Source organism: Dipteris shenzhenensis, chromosome 28, assembly GCF_047967505.1.
Source record: "Dipteris shenzhenensis isolate YYH24624 ecotype China chromosome 28, Dip_SZ_1.0, whole genome shotgun sequence".
Lineage (NCBI taxonomy): Eukaryota > Viridiplantae > Streptophyta > Polypodiopsida > Gleicheniales > Dipteridaceae > Dipteris > Dipteris shenzhenensis.
In genome coordinates this window covers 40,806,334-40,812,333 of record NC_141623.1, presented here as the reverse complement: position 1 = coordinate 40,812,333, position 6,000 = coordinate 40,806,334, and the positions used below count along the sequence as shown (strand labels likewise).

The following is a 6,000-nucleotide window of genomic DNA, read 5'->3' as shown; positions in this document are numbered from 1 at the left end:
TCTACCTGAAATCTCGACTCTCTGTCGAAAGAGAGAGCCGTCTGGACGCTGAAGCATAATGTGGTCATCTGAGATGTTAGGGTCAGAGACAATGACCCTAACACAAGGCACCCCGTCTGCATTAACTGCTTCTGCCAAGGAAGAAGGCATGCCAGGAAGGGAGGGGATTTCCGTGACCACTCCGAATCTGGCTCCGATAGTGGCAAGCAGTCGATGGTAGACCTGAGGAAGACCAGGAAACCTAATGAACAGTGATGTGACTTGCCTGTCCTCCTCGACCGGATCGAAGCCCAAGGTGTAGGGCAAAAGAAAGATCCTCCTCGAACCCAAAGCCAGGGGATTAGCTTTGAGAACAAGGGCTGTGGACTCATGGGAGTCGAAAACCACTTGGAAGAATCCACATCCCAAAAGTCGAATATCCATGAGGTGAGGGGCGAGGTCTCTGGTAATGCCGCCAGCATCCAGTCTCTGGCCTGTGATCTAGAAGGGTGTGACCCAAAGATGCGGGCGAAAAGTGATGTGGAGCCCTCTAATTCCACATCTTTCTTGAGCTGCTGCAGCGTCTTCTAAAAAAATGACGGTTCTCGCGGCCGGTGGAGGTGGACGGAGATTGGTTGAATGGGGATCCATTCGCCAATCGATGTGAAAAGGCCAATTCCAACACTGAAAAAGATCCGTCCGTGAAACTACTGCCCGGGACAGGAAGAAGGAGAAAGAGAGAGGAGACGGAGGTAGGCTGAGGGGGAGGCGTGGGGAGCTAAGATAGGGAGGAAGGGGGCGGGGAGGGAGAGGGAGGAGTTTTTTTTTTTTTTTCCGGGGGGGGTTACCTTGGGGGGGAGAGCAGCGGGGGGGGGGGGGGGAAGCGTGGGGGAGGGAGGGGGGCGGGGGAGGAGAAGGGGGTGGGGGGGCTGGTGGGGGAAAGGGGGGGTGGAGGAGAAGGGGGCAGCGGGGAGGGGGAGAGCAGCGGGGGGGAGAGGGAGGGCGAGGGAGGGGGGCAGGGGAGGAGAAGGGGGCGGGGGGGCTGGCGGGGGAGATGGAGGGCGGAGGAGAAGGGGGCAGCGGGGAGGGGGGCAGCGGGGGAGGGGAGAGGAGAAAGGGGCAGCGGGGAGGGGGGCAGCGGGAGGGGGGCTGGCGAGGGAGAGGGATGACGGGGAGGGGACGGGGGAGGAGAAGGGGGGTGGGGGGGCTGACGGGTGGGGGAGAGGTTGGGCGGGGAGGGAGAGGTAGGGGGTAGCGGGGGGGGGGAGAGGGGAGGGCGGGGAGGAGGAAGGGGAGAGGGAGGGTGAGGGAGGAGGGAGAGGGGGCTGGCGAGAGGGGAGGGAGAGGAGGAGTAGAGAGGGGGGGCAGCGAGGGAGAGGGAGAGGGGAGAGGGGGCTGGCTGAGAGAGGGAGAGGGGGGGGCAGTAGCTCACGGGGAGGAGCAGCAGCGCCATGTGAGTATTTTGATTATCATTGCTTTGTACTTTCCACTTCCTTTCATTGCTTTCTAGTTCTTCCATTTCTTTTCCATTCCGTTTCTCCTACCATGTGCCTTCATGTGGTATCATAACCATGCTCCTAGCCCTGTCTCTCTTCCCCTTCCAAGAGAATGAGGTGAGGGAGGCCAATGAAGTTACTCTCCCTCCTCCTCCTTGGAAATCTGCCTCTTCTCTTCTCCTTCACCCGAGCCTCATCATGAAGATCAAGATGCTGAATTGAAGGATCTGTCCAAGAGGTTCATGGGCTGCTCATCACCATTGACTGCTTGAAGATCTCTCAGAAAGTTGATTCTTGCTCGTGGTGCTGTCTATGAGACCTGAGAGCGGTGCGACGTTCATATTCGACTCTAGAGGCAGAATTTAGACTTGAAGTCCTCAAAAAACTTGTAGAGTACTTTGAACTCCATATTTTTGCCTTTGACATTGACTTAATCCGAGTTTTCAGTCAAAAGTTATGGCTTCTTCAAGTTCTGACGAAATTTGAGTTTGTGACGGAATTCCTGCTGCCTGTTGCTATTACAAGTGATATATATTTTGAAGAAGTTCTATTCCAGTTCTCAGATGTTGCTGTAGACCCATTTGATATAGAGTGACTCTCATGCATCATCAATCTCTTTGCATTGCTGGAATCTTTCTCTGCCCGCTGCCTTTTCTCTGCCCACCATCTGTCTCAAATTCCGCCACCATTCTCTGTCCCAGCCTGCTCCCTGGCTCCCTGATAACCGAAGTTGCTACTCCAAGGCCCAAGGTATTTCACTACGAGTTTGAAATCTTCAACTTGCTGGTCTTGCACTGGTACTTTCATTTTTTCAGCTATGGAGTCCTCCAAATCAAGTGTTACCATTGAGAAGTTCTCTACGGGAAGAACTTTGCAACATGGCAGGCCAAAATGCGTACAAAATAATCTATGGCTGATTGTGAATGGGAAATCAAGGGAGACGGATGATGATGAAGAGAACCTTCTCCAATGGCAAGCTCAAAATGACAAGGCTGTCTCTTTTATTGGTTTGGCTCTTGCTGGTACTGTCATTCATCACCTTGATTTTGAGCTCACTACCCATGAGTTGTGGAGCCAGTTAGAGTACTTGTTTGGCAACCAACTCATCAATTCCAAGGTATTTCTTTGCCAAGAGTTCTTCAGGCTCACCATGAAGCATGAAGACACTCTTCAACAGCATCTGAATCACATGGAGTCCCTCATCACACAACTTGCTGTTTTGAAGGCCCCTGTAGGGGTAGATGATCAAGTTGTTGTCCTCCTCTCAAGCATTGAAGACATTCCAAAACTCCTGATGCTACTGCACGTTTTTCAAAGGGTAAAGGTAAATTCAAACCTCTGAAGTGCACATACTGTGGGAAGCTTGGTCACACCAAGGATTGTTGCTTCAAGAAACTTGCCAAGCAACAAATCGTGGCTCACATCCAAGATCTCTCTCTCTCCATCCAGAGATCTCTGAGCCTGATGACCAGGACTTTGTATTTTAAGTTTTACGTGAGCTTGATGTACTTCGGTACTCTGCCGTGGGCAGTTCCCCCAAATTTTGATGTAATAATCTCCTTGAGTCTATAAAGGTTCTCAGCCTTGGATAGTCCTCCTCGATGTTTTATTTCCTTTATGAGTGGTGTGTGGATTCCTACCATGTCCTGTTATGAAGCCAGGGGGGGGATGTATTGTGGGAGCCTTTCTATTGGCTTTGATGGTGGGTCTCTTTATCAGGCTTGTGGCCGAGTTCCAGGATGTTGATGCATTCCCTAGACCGATGTGTTGGTAAAGTAGCCATGCTTCATTTGAGCCTCTGAGCTACTTGGGGTGCACAGAGTAGTAGAATCCATCATTGTCATATTCTATTTTGGTTCCATTTCAATAGTCCCTCACATTTCCTTCATGGGGGGGTGTTCAAACACGAAGTGAAAGTGAGTGTTCTAGGTGTGTTTTTATAGTCTAGTGAGTCCTAGACATGCCACGTGTACAAGATCCTCGCCAAGGTCTTGAGTTTGCGGTTACGGCCTCATCTTACCGACATCATCCATGACACACAGACTGGGTTTGTCCAGGAGCGCAGCATCCTAGACAACATCTTCACGTTCTGGGAGGCAGTGGATTGGTCCAAGGAGGAGTCACAGCCACTAGCCATCCTTCTCTTGGACTTTGAGAAGGCCTATGACAAGGTGGAGTGGTCTTTCTTGGAGGGCACTATGAGGAGATTGGGTTTCTTAGACAGATGGGTCAGAGGAGTTTCAGCGCTCTACGCAGGGAGCTCTAGTCAGATGATTATCGGAGGACACACAGGCGAGGCCTTTCCTCTCGAGAGGCAGTGTGCACAGTCACATTTTCAGTATCCCGACACGAAGTCCTTACTTTTCGATACGCTGGTGAGACCTGCAGCCATGTATGCTAGCCCCTTTTGGGCAGGAGATCTCAGTGTTGCAGATTGGAGACGAGTAGAGAGGTTACAGATCATCATGTTCTCCAGATTGATCAGAGCGAAGCCCACGGTACCGCATCAGATTATGCTCGCAGAGTTCGGAGCTACACCCCTAGCGCTAGATGCAGCATTTCAGTCAGTTACATACTTGCATAGGATCAGGGCGCTCGGAGACTCAGCAGCAGGCAGAGCACGATTACTGTGGCTAGCACTGACATCCTCGCAGATGTTAGCGGAGAGAGGTCATACTTTTTGTTGGTACCACACACTCTCCACATGGCTCACCTCGTTGGGCTTGGATATGGATAGGCTGCCACCATTTCGATACAGCATAGACGCCCCTCGCCTCCCTCTCACTCGACATGAGCTCAGTCAGGTTATCAGGGCAGATTTGTTGCAGCTACACACGTTTCGCACTTGGGTTCATCCCACGGAGCTTCCTACGAAGATGGCCACATATCGTGACCATTTTCTCAGGATTTCAGAGGATGGCTTCATCATATCCCCAGGATATATCGGCGTTCATATGTCGCACTCACTCAGGATTGCCTTGGGCCAGCTCAGGGTATCTTCCCACAAATTAGACGTTGAGGCCGGCAGGATGCGTCGTACAGCTACCGGACATAGACCCAGGCGAGAGACTAGGATATGCCCTTGTTGCACTATGGGGGAGGTGGAGACTGAGGAGCACTTTGTTTGCAGATGCCCTTTATATTATGAGATCCGTGGCAGATTTCACTGTTTATTTGGGCACGGATTTGGACCTCTCTCTCTCGGATTATGGAGTATGAGGAGCAGTATTGCTTAGCGTTGTTCATCAGGGAGATCACCAGATACAGAGAGAGATTCCTCAGAGAGCACCGTCGCATCCCTGCCAGAGACCTGGTTATTCATGAGGAGTAGGACGAGGCGCAGGACCATGAGCACAGAGATAGCCCATCTTGCCAGAGAGCACCGATGGTTCCACCCCGAGGATGTACATATGACATGATCCGGCAGCACCGTAGGATGATCTTACACAGAGGCCATACCCGTCGCTTTATTTCTAGACGACGGAGGATGATGGCAGATTTTCGGAGGAGATTGCTCCATGGAGACTTGGCACCGCCAGCAGCCCCACTTGACACTTGCCCAGATCTTCACACTCATGGCAGGAGGCATGGTCGATGGCCATGACTTCCATCATTTCTTTGGATCACATACCCCTTAGGGAAGACGATGTTAATCATATTTCATATTTTACATTTTGTATCTAGGCATTTTTGGTACTCTATTTCATTTCATTTTGTATCTAGGATTTTTGTAGCCATTTTTGGCATCTTAGCTGTATTATGATGAGGCCACCTAGTTGGCGCATCGTTGATGATGTATTTTCCTTTCGGATGATTTTGTGTCCCATAGGCCATGTATGGCCTTCCGTGGACCTTTAATAAAATTTCTTTCTTTCTTTCTTTCTCGCTCGGTTTGCCAGGGCTGCCCACTAGCTCCCTTCCTCTTCCTGTTTGTAGCGGAGGCTCTGGGCTACTATTTGAGATCACAGGTGGCGGGTCTCACAGGGTTGAGGCTCCCAATCAGGCAGGAGGAGGAGCTCCTTGACTTGGAGTTTGCAGATGATGCGGCCTTGTATGTTGAGGGCACCACACCGAGTCTAGGGAGAGTCTGAGGTGCCTTGGCTATCTATTGTGAGGCCTCAGGGGCACGGATCAACTGGACGAAATCCATAGGCTTCTTCACAGGCTTTGAGGAGACTCAGAAGATCCGTGAGTGGGGGATTGACTTTGGTTTCAAATGGATACCGCGGGGCCAGACAGCGAGATACCTCGGATGCCAGGTGGGTATTGACATTACAGCAGAGTAGCAGATTGCCTTGGTCCTTGAGAGTGTTTGGCACAAGCTTCTCTATTGGAGCTCGGCTAAACTCTCCCTCGTAGGTCGCGCCTTAGTGGCAAACTAGGTCCTTGCCATTGCCTGGTATATTGCGTCCTGTTGATGCTTTCACAGAGGATGCATTGGGCAGCTCCGACAGTTGATACGCAACTTCCTCTGGGCATGTTCAGATGGCACGAGGAACACTAGGGCCCAAGTAGCTTGGCAGAC

The 6,000-nt window shown here is 51.4% G+C and overlaps 1 protein-coding gene across 1 annotated transcript in view; it reads right to left on the bottom strand.

Moving 5' to 3' along the window:
• The window catches only part of LOC147883570 (DNA (cytosine-5)-methyltransferase CMT3-like), a 185,510-nt gene that overhangs the window by 132,106 nt on the left and 47,404 nt on the right, over positions 1-6,000 (bottom strand). The gene's annotated exons all lie outside the window — the stretch shown is intronic.